General features: G+C 45.1%; 1 protein-coding gene across 1 annotated transcript in view; it reads right to left on the bottom strand.

The window, feature by feature from the left end:
* Positions 1-16,099, bottom strand: part of VPS41 (VPS41 subunit of HOPS complex) — a 1,049,902-nt gene that overhangs the window by 24,749 nt on the left and 1,009,054 nt on the right. The window lies entirely within an intron of this gene.

A 16,099-nucleotide genomic window follows, 5' to 3' on the forward strand; every position in this document is an offset into this window, starting at 1 on the left:
GAGGTTAAGAGTAGAGGGTCCATGGTTGTTACCGACAAGGAACCTACTAAACAAAAGGGGTAAAAGAAAAGAAAAGTTATATTCCAAATCTAAATCTGTCAGCGTGGCTTCTGAGAGGGAACCCTTAAGAAAAACAAGTTTATCTTAAAGGGAACCAGAGACAACCAGTGTAGAAAAAATGAAAAAGCTTTTATACATACCTGGGGCTTCCTCCAGCCCCATAAGCCTGGATCGCTCCCACGCCGCCGTCCTCTGCTGTTCTCTATCGCCGCTACCGGGTCCAGTCACTTCCGGCAGACGCGGCCAATTGTACGCATGAACAGGGGCTCCCTCCATATCCTTATGCATGCGCCTGCGTAGTATGGAGGCGCATGCGTAAGGATATGGAGAAGTCCCTGTTCTTGCGTACAATTGGCCGCGTCCGCCGGCAGTGACGCACTGCACGTGCATCGACTGGCTGAAAGTACGGGACCCGGTACCGGCAGATAGAAGCAGCGGAGGACAGCGGCGTGGGAGCGATCCAGGCTTATGGGGCTGGAGGAAGCCCCAGGTATGTATAAAAACTTTTGTCCGTCTCTGGTTCTCTATAAAGGGTCATAACTACACTGTTAGACAGTAGAAAGAAAGTAAGTAGACACATTTACCTCAAATAATGGAAGGCATTGGAGCTGTCAGGATTTATTGAAGATGATATATCCACTGTACTGGAATTTCTACAAAAAGGCCTTGAGAAAAAGTTGTCACTTAATACTTTAAAGGTGCAGGTATCGGCACTTTGTTTTGTGTTTGGATGCAAAGTTGTCAATGGATCCTTTGATCATTCCGTTTTTTAGGTCGGTAGAGAGGAAAACTCCACTTCACAGGAATAAGATTCCAAATTGGGTTCTTACGTTAGTCCTGCAGGCTTTGAATAAAGAGCCTTTTGAACCTATTAAGAATATTCAATTACGTTTTTTGACTGTGAAGGTCATATTTTTAGTTGCTATAACCTCTGCAAGAAGAGTAAGTGAGTTAGAGGCTCTCAGCTGTGAAGAGACTTTTTTTTTTTTCAGGATAAAATTATTTTAAGAACTAGTGATGAATTTCTTCCTAATGTCACTATTTCCTTTCATAGAAGACAGAAAATTGTGTTACCCACAGCACGAAAGAGAAGATAGCATTACAGGAGGATAACCTGGATGTGAGGAGAGGTTTATTGAATTATTTGTTCATTAATTTCTGTGGACCAAATAAGGGCACAAAAATGTCAAAAAGAACCATAGCTAAGAGGATTAAGTTATGTATTCAGGAAGCATGTAGTGTATCTAACAATCAGCGGCGGCTCCAGGTAATTTTTTTAAGGGGTGCTTTGCAGGTGCTGAATCTTTTCTAGGGTTAGCTGTGAACACCGAATCAGGGGGCGTGGCCAAACCCCCTGGGTGTGGTACAAAAGGGGCGTGTCTATGCACTGGAAAGTGGGCATGTATAGGTAATAAAGTTTCCCCAGTATAGGTAGTATAGCTGCCCCAGTATAGGTAGTATAGCTGCTCCAGCATAGGTAGTATAGCTGCCCCAGCATGGGCAATATAGCTGTCCCAGCATGGGTAATATAGCTGTCCCAGCATGGGTAATATAGCTGCCCCAGCATGGGTAATATAGCTGCCCCAGCATGGGTAGTATAGCTGCCCCACTGCCCTAGCATGGGTAGTATAGCTGCCCCAGCATGGGTAGTATAGCTGCCCCAAAATTGGTAGTATAGCTGTCCCAGCATAGGTAGTATAGCCACCCCAGTGTAGGTAATATAGCTTCTTTAGCATGAGTAGTACAGCTGCCCCAGAGTAGGTAGTACAGCTGTCCCAGCGTAGGTAGTACAGCTGTCCCAGTGTAGGTAGTACAGCTGTCCCAGTGTAGGTAGTACAGCTGTCCCAGTGTAGGTAGTACAGCTGCCCCAGTGTAGGTAGTACAGCTGCCCCAGTGTAGGTAGTACAGCTGCCCCAGTGTAGGTAGTACAGCTGCCCCAGTGTAGGTAGTATAGCTGCCACAGCGTAGGTAATATAGCTGCCCCAGTGTAGGTAATATAGCTTCCTCAGCATGGGTAGTACAGCTGCCCCAGCGTGGGTAGTACAGCTGCCCCAGCGTAGGTAGTACAGCTGCCCCAGTGTAGGTAGTACAGCTGCCCCAGTGTAGGTGGTACAGCTGTCCCAGTGTAGGTAGTACAGCTGCCCCAGTGTAGGTAGTCCCAGTGTAAGTAGTACAGCAGCCCCAGTGTAGGTAGTATAGCTGCCCCAGTGTAGGTAGTACAGCTGCCCCAGTGTAGGTAGTACAGCTGCCCCAGTGTAGGTAGTCCCAGTATAGGTAGTACAGCTGCCACAGTGTAGGTAGTCCCAGTGTAGGTAGTATAGTTGCCCCAGCGTAGGTAGTACAGCTGCCCCAGTGTAGGTAGTCCCAGTTTAGGTAGTACAGCTGCCCCAGTGTAGGTAGTACAGCTGCCCCAGTGTAGGTAGTACAGCTGCCCCAGTGTAGGTAGTACAGCTGCCCCAGTGTAGGTACTCCCGGTGTAGGTAGCACAGCTGCCACAGTATAGGTAGTCCCAGTGTAGGTAGTACAGCTGCCCCAGTGTAGGTAGTACAGCTGCCCCAGCATAGGTAGTACAGCTGCCCCAGTGTAGGTAGTATTTGCTGCCCCAATGTAGGTAGTATTGCTGCCCCAGCCGCTCGTGAACCCTTCTGAGCTGGCGGCCGCTACCTCTGTGCCTGTTCCCGCCGCCTCCTCTCCTGCGTCAGGCATCTTTTGTGCTTCTCCCTGCCTCCTCCCCCTCTGTGGTGCTACAAGAAAATGGCTGCCGATGTCCGCCATTTGTGGACATCACCAGCCATTTTGTTGTAGCACTACAGAAGGGAGAGAGAGCGGAACGGCGAGCGCTCAGGGGGTGCTTGGACAATTTCACAAACTCGTAATCTAGAAAATTGGCCGCGGACCCAGAGTCCACGAAAGCTTCAGTACAAACAGTAAAATTCCCCCAGGAAATGGAACACGGGAGGAGTAACCGATTATTCTGACTTAGAGGTAAACTCTGTGCGTCTAGGGTATTACCTCTAACTACACCTAGACGGCAGCGTTTCCCGATTTCCTGGGGCAATTTTGAGCAATATGACCCTGCTCTGCGCAATATAAACAAAGATTTTCTGCCCTTCTGTGCTCTTTCTCGGCTCGAGTCAACCGAGAATGTCCGATTTGCATCGTTTTGTCAGTAGGAGGGGTAGGTGATGAGGACGCATAAGAGAGAGCTCTTACTGCATTCCTGCCTGTCGATTGGCGCTGATAGCGCAATCTGCGGTCTGCACGTATCGCCAAGGAGATGGCGTCATCGACGGACTTGGGTTCTGGGTGTCCTAACATCAATTCAGAGACTGCGTCTGACAGGCCTGAGAGGAAGCAGTCTAATAAGGCGTAGGACCCCCACCTAGACGACACAGCCCACCTTCTGAATTCGGCCGCATAAACTTCAACCGAATCTCGACCCTGCTTGAGAGTTTTGAGCTTCCTCTCAGCAGTGATCGAAGCATCCGGATTATCATATATTATAGCCATTGCTTTAAAGAAATAAAGGGAGGGGGGACACCAAGAGCCCAATAGTGTGATATTTTATAGATGATAATTAATAATGAGTAATATAACAATTTAATACTCACAAACCAGGGTTACCATTAGGCAACCACTGTGAAGGCAGGTGGGGAGATTAACCTGACCCCACTCAGGATTAAAAGTCGCTCTCTGTAGATGGGAAGAAGATCAGAATCAGAATCTCTTTTATTCGCCGAGTGTAACAGGTGTCACACCCGGAATTATTTCTGGCATACACTGCATGGCAGGGAACAACAGTTTACAAGCGGCTGTTAGTCATACAGATACATTGATACAAGGAAAGACAAAAAACACAAATTTAGCTATGCCACGGGGCAGGAGTGGCGAGAGTGGAAGACTAGCGGGCTTCGCATGAGAGAGAGCGAGAGTTCAGGTGCAGTACAGCTTGAGGGAAGAAGGTATTCCTGTGCCTGGTGGTTCTAGTGGGGATGGTGCGGAAGCGACGGCCTAAGGGAAGCCGATTGAAGCGGTGCCAGCCAGGGTGTGAAGGGTCGATCACTATCTTATTTGCCCTGGACCACAGTCTGGAGGTGAGCAAGAGGTCCAGTGGTGGCAGGGGTGACCCTATTATCTTCTCCGCAGAGTTGATAACCCTCTGAAGTTTGAGTCTGTCCCTTGCAGTGGCACCAGCATACCATACGATAATCGAGGAACAGAGGATCGACTCAATGGTGGCCGTGTAGAAGCAAGTCAACAGTTCCCGCTAAATTCCAAACTTCCTAAGTTGTCTCAGGAAGTACATCCTTTGTTGCGCTTTCCTTTGAGTGTTTGTGGTGTTATCCACCCATTTCAAGTCATTTGTGATGATGGTGCCCAGGAACCGTACGCTAGACACCCTGTTAACCACAGTGCCCTCAATGGAGACAGGGTTGATTGTGGAAGGGCGCCTTCTAAAGTCAATAACCGGTTCAACTGTTTTCCCTGCGTTCAGTACCAGATTGTGTTCCTTACACCAATTGCAGATGCGTTCAATCTCGTTTCTGTAGTCATTCTCCCCATCATCCCCAATGAGGCCAAGGATGGTGGTGTCGTCTGCGAATTTAACGACCTTGACAGAGTTCGTGGATGAGGAACAGTCGTTCGTGTACAAGGAAAACAGGAACGGGGACAGCACACAACCTTGCGGGGCCCCCGTGTTGGTGGTTCTTTCCTGAGAGGAGCAGTTGCCGAGTTTAACTAGTTGTGTCCTGTTGGTGAGGAAGTCTTTAATCCAACCACATAGGGTGAAGTCGAGACCAAGTTGAGTGAGGTTGCCATGTAGGATGTTGGGGCAGATGGTATTAAAAGCAGAGCTGAAGTCAAGGAAGAGAATCCTTGCATAGGTGTCAGGTCTGTCCAGGTGTTCCATGATGTACGCCAGGCTGGTGTTTATGGCATCATCCGTGGACCTGTTTGCCCTGTAAGCAAATTGGAGTGGGTCCAGGCAGGCATCAGTGGAGCCCTTCAGGTAGGTGAGGACTAGTCTCTCGAAGGTTTTCATAATGGTGGGAGTTAGGGCCACAGGTCTGTAGTTATTTAGATCGGACAGCCCTGGTTTTTTGGGGACAGGAATGATGGGTACAACCCTCCACCAAGGGTGGACTTAGCAATATGTAGAAGCTTTCCAGAGCCGCCAATAGAATAAAAGTCACTTAAACGAGCTTAAAACCGATGGGGCAGTGGTGGGCCTATCCCATCCATGCAGACAAAGCAAACAAAGGAAGGACTGTGGCATCAACAGTCAAACAACAATTTATTTATACTCCACAGTAAAAATAGGCAACGCGTTTCACGGGCTCAATCCCGCTTCATCAGGCCAATCAAAAAGGAGCATACAGCTTAACAGCATCAAAACCACACTGAGACAGAGTATCATCCTGATTCAAAACTCCTTCCTTTTAAGACTGAAATGTTGTTAAAGTAGCTCTTTTTGCTCACTTTGCAGAAAAATTGAAACAACAACCAGGTTTTTTATATGCATATGTTTGCAGTTGCACCTATGAAAGATAAAGTGCAATTATTATACCAGATAGTTCATTGTTTAAATAGATGATTCATGAGAGTGTTTCTATGGTATTTGCGATTTTAGTGGTCATTTTAGGTAGAACTAAGTGCTTATGTGAAATTTTAACCAAAGAATAAAGTCCTTAAAAATATATTCAGTGCTCCTCAATTTTTATATAATCCATGGTTTTTCAAGTGGGAAAAAAAGGGTCCCCCACTACTCTGAGGGTACCACCAGGATGAAAATAAATAAAGAGGCAGTTATGATTAGCGCGTTTGCCTTGTAGCACTGGGTCCCTGGTTCGAATCCCAGCCAGGATTACCTACATGATACACTACACAATAGATACATAGAAATATGTTATTAGATTGTGAGCTCCTCTGAGGGACAGTTAAGTGACAAGACAATATACTCTGTATAGCGCTGCGGAAGATGTCAGCACTCTACGGTATATATACAGTGGGTTGCAAAAGTATTCGGCCCCCTTGAAGTTTTCCACATTTTGTCATATTACTGCCACAAACATGAATCAATTTTATTGGAATTCCACATGAAAGACGAACACAAAGTGGTGTACACATGAGAAGTGGAATGAAAATCATACATGATTCCAAACATTTATTACAAATAAATAACTGCAAAGTGGTGTGTGCATAATTATTCAGACCCTTTGATCTGAGTGCAGTCAGTTGCCTATAGACATTGCCTGATGAGTGCTAATGACTAAATAGAGTGCACCTGTGTGTAATCTAATGTCAGCACAAATACAGCTGCTCTGTGAGGGCCTCAGAGGTTGTCTAAGAGAATATTGGGAGCAACAACACCGTGAAGTCCAAAGAACACACAAGTTATTGAGAAATTTAAAGCAGGCTTAGGCTACAAAAATATTTCCAAAGTCTTGAACATCCCACGGAGCACTGTTCAAGCGATCATTCAGAAATGGAAGGAGTATGGCACAACTGTAAACCTACCAAGACAAGGCCATCCACCTAAACTCACAGGCCGAACAAGGAGAGCGCTGATCAGAAATGCAGTCAAGAGGCCCATGGTGACTGTGGACGAGCTGCAGAGATCTACAGCTCAGGTGGGAGACTCTGTCCATTGGACAACTATTAGTCATGCAGTGTACAAAGTTGGCCTTTATGGAAGAGTGGCAAGAAGTAAGGCATTGTTAACAGAAAAGCATACAGAAACTGCATCCCGTTTGCAGTTTGCCACAAGCCATGTGGGGGACATAGCAACCATGTGGAAGAAGGTGCTCTGGTCAGATGAGACCAAAATGGAACTTTTTGGCCAAAATGCAAAACGCTATGTGTGGCAGAAAACTAACACTGCACATCACTCTGAACACACCATCCCCACTGTCAAATATGGTGGTGGCAGCATCATGCTCAGGGAGTGCTTCTCTTCAGTAGGGACAGGGAAGCTGGTCAGAGTTGATGGGAAGATGGATGGAGCCAAATACAGGGCAAACTTGGAAGAAAACCTCTTGGAGACTGCAAAAGACTTGAGACTAGGGCGGAGGTTCACCTTCCAGCAGGACAATGACCCTAAACATAAAGCCAGGGCAACAATGGAATGGTTTAAAACAAAACATATCTATGTGTTAGAATGGCCCAGTCAAAGTCCAGATCTAAATCCAATCGAGAATCTGTGGCAAGATCTGAAAACTGCTGTTCACAAACGCTGTCCATCTAATCTGACTGAGCTGGAGCTGTTTTGCAAAGAAGAATGGGCAAGGATTTCAGTCTCTAGATGTGCAAAGCTGGTAGAGACATACCCTAAAAGACTGGCAGCTGTAATTGCAGCAAAAGGTGGTTCTACAAAGTATTGACTCAGGATTCCGAATAATTACGCACACCCCACTTTGCAGTTATTTATTTGTAAAAAATGTTTGGAATAATGTATGATTTTCGATCCACTTCTCACATGTACACCACTTTGTATTGGTCTTTCATGTGGAATTCCAGTAAAATTGATGCATGTTTGTGGCAGTAATGTGACAAAATGTGGAAAACTTCAAGGGGGCCGAATACTTTTGCAACCCACTGTACTAAATAATATTAATAATAACATACCTCCCAACTTTTCTGTTTCAAAATGTTTTATTGTTTTTTTCAATTTTCAAAAGAGACAAAGATATAACATAATATACAATAGAAATTGTACAAAGATTAAAATGTTTAACAATGTAGACAGACTACAAGGTGAATGTAGGAACACTTGAGTCACGCCAGTGGCTTCTCGCTCAATATATAAAGATTCAAATTATTAGTGATCCTATACTTAAAAGAATGCGCCCACTGTAGGCTGATATTGAACAACAAGATAACGGGTTTCAACGAAAGAAGACAGATGGAATGAAGTAAAGTCAGAAAAGAGAAAAAGAGAGAAGGAAAGAGGAAAAGAAGACAGGAAGCCTGATTCCACTAAAGTCATGTTATAAGCAATTTGGTACAATAAATTAACTTAGGCCCATGTACAATTTCCAAGGATCCCATATCTTGTGGTATTTGTCCAACTTATCTAATATACCCGCCAGATGTTCCTTCATCATAAAGGCCGTCACTCTTTGTTTAACTTCTTCAAATGACACAAATTGGGTTTTCCAAGCTCGTGCTATTGTTTGAGTCACTGCAGCAAAGATAAAATGAGCTAATTCCCTTTGTGATTTATTTAAGGTGTCTATTTTGCCATGCAGTAAGACTATCCAAGGGTCTTTTGGAATTGTTTTTTGGAACATGGAATGGAGCAATCTGAAGACCCTTGAGAGCATGGTGCAAGACCAGAACACATGGAACATATCACCTTTAGTTCAACACCCCTGAAAACATAGACCCCCACCCGCCCCTGGTAAATGAGCCAGCCTTGCTGATACCCAATACCACCTTAAGAGGACTTTGTAGGCTGATTCAACTATTGCCAAGTTAAATGATAGCTTGGGAATTATATTCCAGGTCTCCTCCCACTTTGATTTTCCTCCCTTCAGGTCAGACTCCCATTTAATCATGTATCCATGACGAAAGGATGGTGATGGGTCTGTTCAAATTGTATATAAATCTGAAAGTATCCCTTTCGTAAAAGGGTTATTCATACAGAGGTTCTCAAACCTAGTCAGAGTAACAGGAAATTGGGTATGTGACGGGAGGAAGAGGAAAGCCAATGCCTGAGTTGCATATAACGAAACTTCTCGGTGGGAGAGATCTGGTATCTTTCCAGTAGATCCCCCCAAGAAAGGATCCCGGAACATCCTAACAATGACTTAACCTGTTCCAGTCCGCGTTCTCGCCACCATTTAAAGTTATATGGACCCTCACTACCAGGAATAAATAAGGGATTATTTATAAATGACATCAAGGGTAGAGAGGGGGACATTAGGTTTTTTGAGAAACGGATGGAATCCCAGACTGATAAGTAATGTTGTAACACTATCCCTAAAGATTTAGGCCTAGACTGTTTAGGCAGCCATAAAGGGGTCTGAATTGATTGTGGAGATGCAGCCGGAATCTCAAACAAAATCCAAGCTGGCATTTTAGGACCTTTATAAAGGTTAATTAGGTGAGTCAATTGTGCTGCTTGGTAGTAGTAGTTTAAGTTGGGGACTCCTAAGCCTCCTTCGGTCTTATGAATATACATGGTGGATGTGGGGATCCTGGGGCGAGAGTTATTCCATATAAATTTAAATAACTTTGACTGCAACATGCGCAAGAAGTGGGGAGGAACACTGGTAAAATCCGAAAATAATATAAAATTTTAGGCAAAAGCGTCATCTTAATAGCATTTATTCGACCCAACCAGGAGAGATTATAGGAGGACCACTGCATCAAATAATGAGAGATTTGTTTGGCAAGAGGATAATAATTGTGCTGAAATAGCATCTTGTAACTAGCTGTTAAATGTATACCTAAGTATTCCATTGATATATTGGACCATGAGAATGGAATCCTAGCTTTAATGTGATGACAAGCATCAGGTCCTAATGAGATATTAAGAAGTTAAGATTACTGGGGGTTTATTTTCAGGCCTGAAACTTGAGAAAATCTGGACAATACTGACAGCAATTCTGGGATGGAGGTGGCGGGTTCTGTAAGAAACAAGAGGAGGTCTTCTGCAAATAAGTTTAACTTATGATGAACCCCCGCCAACTCCACCCCTTGAACGATCTGGTTTTGCCTTATAGCCAGTGCCAGCGGTTCCATTGCCAGGATAAATAGAATGGGTGACATGGGGCACCCTTGATGGGTTCCTAGGTTATATAAAAAAATCGGAGTACCCCGCATATTGTACTTTCGCCCTTGGTTCAGAGTACAGAACTTTTATCCATGTTATAAAAGAGTCGTCCAATGTAATAATCTGCTCAGCTGCCTGTGCAGGCAGGCAGCTTTTTGACCATTGTTCAGGTCTGCATTCTGCAGGTCTCTGGAAGAGAGACCTTTTGTCAGTTTTTCAGCTTGCTGCTGCTGAAGAATTTGCATACGTTGGTCATGCAAATTGCCTAGCCACATCCCTTGTAGGCTTGCTCTATATATACCATGTGATATCACAGACCTTCGCTGGTCATAAGAATTCTTCCTGTGAAACACTCCGGAGAGTGTCAGCTTTGCTCATTGTTTGAAGATTAGCTTAGAGTAATTCCTGGGACTGCACTAGGCAGGTTTCCCTAGTGCAGTTAGGATTGCATATCTGTTTTGTTTGTCTGTTGCGATTGTCCTGTCCCTGCGGTGGTCGACAGGAAGTCGTTCTGATCTTTGTTCTTGGAGTATAGCTGGAGCAGCGGTTGCTACCAGCTATCTCCGCTATCTGTCTTGCCTGGATCGCACTCGCCTAGCGCTAGTGCTGTGGATCCGTCTGATCTCCATCTCTCTGTCTCCCTGGATCGCACTGGCCTCTTTTCGCTGGTGCTGTGGATCCTATCTCTCGCTTGTTCCTGTTTCCGTGTGTCTGTCTTGTCTGCTACGAACGCTTGCTGGAGGCTTGGTGAGGTAACCTTTAAGCAAGCGCTCGCGTCCTCTGTTTCATGTTTGTCTGTCGGTGGTTAGTTAGGCGTGCTTGTCTCTATTGTGCTTATCACGTGGAGACCGCGCATAAACGCGTGCACTGTTGCGAATGAGTGCGGTGTTCGCGTTTAGCTAGCGTTTGTTATTTTCCTTATCTTCTCATTGTATGATTTGCTGTGCCTTTGCTACTCTCGTGTTCTGCCTTGCTGTAGCCTTGTGTCACCTCTGGCAATCGCCTCCCTCACGATTGCGTTCCTACTTCATATCTGCTGTTGTGTATGCACCGTCGCGGGTTTGGTGCACACACATACAATCTGTCCCTGTGCTCACTGTCAATCGCTTCTCTTGCGATTGCGTTTCTTCCCTTCGTACAATTCCTGTCTGGCGTATGTGGTAGGGCAGAGGAGCTGTTCCTCTGCACTCCACAGCTCCACCTGCCGACAGGAATTTCCCTCTACAGGTGCATTGCACCTTCTGCTGGGTTCCCTTAAATTATACGCTTGTGGAGGATTTCCGCAGTGTCAGCGCACGCCTTGTGCGCTGATCACGGAGAGAATTCCACAACCGTTACATCCAACCCCCATCTTTACACCACTCTAAACAGGTAATTCCAGGACACCTTGTATATATCCAAGGACAGACACAGGCCTGGAATTTTCCTGTTACGCAGCAGATCAATTATCTCAATCGCCCTAAGTTTGGCATCTGAAGCTTGTTGCCCCGGTACAAAGCCTACCTGGTCTTTATAAATAATGCCCCCCAGAAATGTATTGACTCCTTAATATCGATACTAGTAGCTAGTATTTTCCCAAGAAGTTTATTATCGATATTAAGGAGGGATATTGGTCTGAACTGGTGAATCTCCAACACGTCTGTGTCTACCTTGAGTATCATTGAAATGTCTGCTTGAAGAGAACAGGCATTTGGAATGAGACCTCTCTTATATGCATTAAAGATGGAAACTACTAGGGGGCTCAGAGCCGCTGAGAATTTTTATAGAACAAACCTGAAAAACCGTCAGCGCTTGGTGTTTTGGAGGGTTTGATAGATTTTATAGCGGACTGCACTTCCTCCAGAGAGCTATCTCTACCCAGCGCCTCCGCAAAAACAGAAGATACGCGTGGGAGAGAGATCCCATCCAAAATTGTGTCAATTTCACTTATATTGGAATCCCTCTGGGGGCCGTACAGTCCTTTCAAAAAATCATAAAACCCTGTCACTATTTTGGAGGGGTCTGAAGTAGTCTGCCCATTGGGTAAACGGACTGCCAATGAGGGGGCTTATATATTTTATTTTTAAGTTTGTTAGCAAGTAGGGTATGTGATTTATTGGCCCTACAATAGTACCTATGCCGCTGCCAACACAGTTGTTTTTCAGCTAAATCAGTTGATTTTAGATCGAGTTGGGCTCTAAGTCGGTCCCTTTCTGATTTTAATGTTGGGGTTGGGTTGGATTTCCAGTCAGATTCGTTTGCTTCTAACTTGCCGGTCAGTTCTGATATTTCTTTTTGGCGTTGCCGTTTTTTATATGAGGCCAACCTGATTACACGTCCTCTGATTGTTACTTTCAGGGCTTCCCAGAGGTAGATAGGAGATGTAACCGAGTCCTGATTGTCATCTATATAGTCTTGTATGTACGTGTGGAGTTTCTCTAATACATGTTTATCTGAGAGGAGGGAGTTGTTCATACGCCACTTAAAACTATTACATTTTGGCACTAGACAATAAATGTATCAAAACTGGATTATGATTGGACTAGGGCACCGATAAAATCTTCGCTTTATGTGCATTGGGCAGATAATGTTGTTGAAGGAAAAAGTGATCAATGCAACAAAAACTATTATGTGGATTGGAAAAAAAGGTACAGTCACATGTTGTAGGATTTAATTCTCTCCATACATTGAAGAGATTCTCCGAACGAAAGAGTACAAATTGTTGAGGAATTGGGGGTCCCTGGCTGCTGTGTTGGAGCTAAACGTTTATTTGGTCTGGACCTACCAAGAAGTTCATTTAAAACTGCATTGGTATCTCCACATAGTAACAACATTCCTTTACTGTGACGACCTATTACTTGCATTAGGTGGGAGAGGAACCTCTCTTGAAAGGTATTTGGTGCATAGTAAGAGACTATAGTTATTTTAACGTCATGCAGTGTCCCTACTAATAGTAAGTATCTCCCGGTTGGGTCAGCTATTTGAAATGTACATATGAAAGGTAAACCTCTACGAAAGGCGATCGTTACCCCTCTGACTTTTTCCCTAGGACAGGAGTTAAATACCAGGGGGTAGTGGATGCTGAGGTAGGAGGGATGGGAGGAGACCGAGAACCTTGTCTCTTGCAGACAAACCACGTCCGCTTTACAGGATTTATAGTACTTAAATGCTTTGGCTCTTTTCTGCGGGGAATTGAAACCTTGGACGTTATGGGAGATACTTGTTAGATTCTCTGAATTAGTTGACAGGGCCATAGTAACGGTTAGTAATAGATTGTATAAAAGTGAATACCAGAGAAATGAACCAGTTCTTCCTGAGATAGATCAGTCTAAGAGAGAAATAGGTGGGAAAAACAGAAGGAAAGAAGAAGAGTGTGAAAAACAGAAACCAGTAGGGTAAAAAGAAAAATAGGGATTGTGTCCCTCTGGACGGAGACCAAACAGAGGGAGACAATGAAAAATCATGCTTCGACCAAACCTGTGTTCGAGGAACACAAGCTGCCGAAAGCGCAGCTGACAGAGTCAGGTGCTGAGCCATCAATATGGGGGGTGGGGGTCTAGTGGCCTCCTCCAACCGCATAGCTTACCAATTAAAGCTTTTTGTAATACTAAGTTTTCTCATCACAGTTTCATACATACATGACTACCACACAATTATATAGGATTTCCCCTTAAAAACTGGGATTGCAAAACCAAAACTCTAGCCTCAAGTGAGGCGCAAGATTCTAAACTATATAGCCGCCCAGAATGGCGGTGCAACATATACTGTATCTAAACAATATAAGGACCACTTCAGATAAGGATATGAACCAACTTGTTTAGTCTCTTACTGGCCTGTAAAAAAGAGAGGTTAACAAAACTACAACTTCATATTGAAACAGATCCAGAGCACTCGGGTTAGCCGGCGCCCTGCTAAAGCTAGCTCATGCCACCACAGGCTAGGCTATTAGACCCAGAGTAAGATCAGGGTGAAAGATTGACAGGCAACTCGAACTGCAGCCCGGTCTCATGGCTGGATAAAGATGACCCGTTAGGCCTCATCGGTGTTATAGAACAAAAAATAAACTTAAGTTCAAAAGTGAAGGTGGGTTGCAAAAAACAACAGCAATTAAAGGGTAATCCAAGTTTTTCATCCTGGGTCAGACATTCTTGATGGAGAAATGGAGCTTTTTCGCCTTCTGGATGTTGTGTGGCGTGGCTTTACTGCTTCCCATAATGGCGCCGAACGGGTTGAATGCTGGCTATGAGCAGGAGAGCTTGCAGGGGAGCCTGCAGGTAGACTCAGTTTCAGTAATTCAAATTTCTTTTGAGCCTCCTCTGGAGTAGCAACAGCTATTTGCTTTGATTTGTAGGTAAAAAGGAACCTAAAGGGGAAACCCCACTTGTATTTTACATCATGCGCCATCAAAATTTGAAGAAAGGGCTTCATGGCTCGCCTACGCTGAACAGTGGCTGGAGCCAGATCAGTAAATAGCTGGTAGTGATTGTTCTGGAAGATGAGATCTGTTTTATCCCTTGCTGCGTGCAGGAGAGCCTCCTTGGTGTTATAATACGTTAGTTTCACAATAATGTCCTGGGAAGGGGGTCCCTCAGGTTTGACCGAAGTAAGTGCTCTGTGGATACGATCAAACTCAAGCCTATCAATAGGAATCGCTGGGTCTAATTCCTGGAACAGAGCTGTTATTGTGGATGTAAGGTCAGTGACCGTCTCAGGAATGCCTCTTATCCTGAGATTGCCGCGGCATACCCTATTTTCAAAATCCTCTGATTTTAATTGCATGGTCTCAAAGTCTTTATCATGCGCTTCCAGCGTTACTCCCGCTGTGTCCATGCGCTGCTCAAGGTCAGTTAACCGGGAGCCTAGCTCACGGATCTCCTTTTTAAGCTGGGTGGTTGTTCGGGTAGAGGCCTCATCCAGGTTACGGTGCAGGAGTTGCTCTATTTTGCCAAGCAAAGCTTGGTCCCAAGAATCAGGGTCTGCCGTACCTTTGTTGGAGGCCGTCTGCCTGCGTTTGCTCTGGGAGGTCGGCTGGAGAGAGGAAACGCTGCTGTTGTCCGAGGCTGGAGCTGGCTAAGGCCTTATGCTGTTTTTCTCCGGGCACCATCTTGGAACCACCTCGATGGGAAGGAGAAAGCGTAGTGTTCTTTCAGCTGGAGGTTTGCGTGCGGCGACCACCCATACAGAATCAGGGGTATTTCGGAACCTCAGCGGGTCATGTCTGGAGAAGATCAGAGCTCTGTGACGAGTTGGATCACGGCAAATGCGGCCGGAGGGTGCAGAGCTGAGTTAGATAGCAGCCATCTTCCCCGGCTGCCCGGCAAGCCCCCCCCCCACCTCCCAACTTTTTGAGCTAAGAAAGAGGGACACTTACGCCATGCCCCGTCACACCCCTAATCATCCATACTATAAAGATTTCATGAGAAAAATAGGTTTTATAATTTCTACCACACTAGTAATTTCTATCCTGGTTCATTTTCCTTCTTATAAACATTTGAAAATAAGAAATATATCAATTTAAAGGATGGGAAGAAAGTTTAGTGCCAATTAAACACATTTTTCAATAGAAAAACAACATATATTTACATAGATCTCCACATCAGTCCTGAAAGAAGGAAAAAGGGGGGAGAACGAGGGACAGGGTACCCAAAGAGGGCTGTCCCACCAAAAGATGGACAGATAAGAGCTATAATCCTATACAATAAAATGCAAGTGTCCCCGCGTCATCAACTGAATGGTTGTGTGTCGCAGCCAGGGCAGTTAGGACACAGGGCCGGACCTGACCGTTTGCTGTCTGTGGTTCACAGAGGTTTTCATTGCATTGTGGGAAATAACAGTTTTTTCCAACTGCCAAGCAAGCAGCTCCCTGTGTGCATATACTTCAGACAGTGGTGGGGAATGAGCAAGCAGGACGCATATGTGCGCGCATTGCGGGCGGGTGATAAATGGGTAGCGGGGTTGTGCCCTAGCGCCCATTTTTTAATGGGCGGGCCTTTTAACTAGTAATAATAATAATAAAGGCTTGTATCTGCAGCACCACCTAGTTGTTTCATTCACAGAAATCCACTCTGACTAGAGCATACATGTCAAACTCCGGCCCGGGTGCCAAATCTGACCCTCCGAGCCATTAAATTTGGCCCTCAAATGGTTATGTTTAGACCACTCTAGACCACCAGGGAAGCTATATTGAAGGTGAAGTACTAGAACACAAGCAATATGGGGGAGGTAGGGGAAAGCACTAAACACTAGGGAACTGTATAGGGGAGGGTGGAGGTCTCTAGGAAC

The sequence above is a fragment of the Hyperolius riggenbachi genome, chromosome 5 (assembly GCF_040937935.1).
Source record: "Hyperolius riggenbachi isolate aHypRig1 chromosome 5, aHypRig1.pri, whole genome shotgun sequence".
NCBI lineage: Eukaryota > Metazoa > Chordata > Amphibia > Anura > Hyperoliidae > Hyperolius > Hyperolius riggenbachi.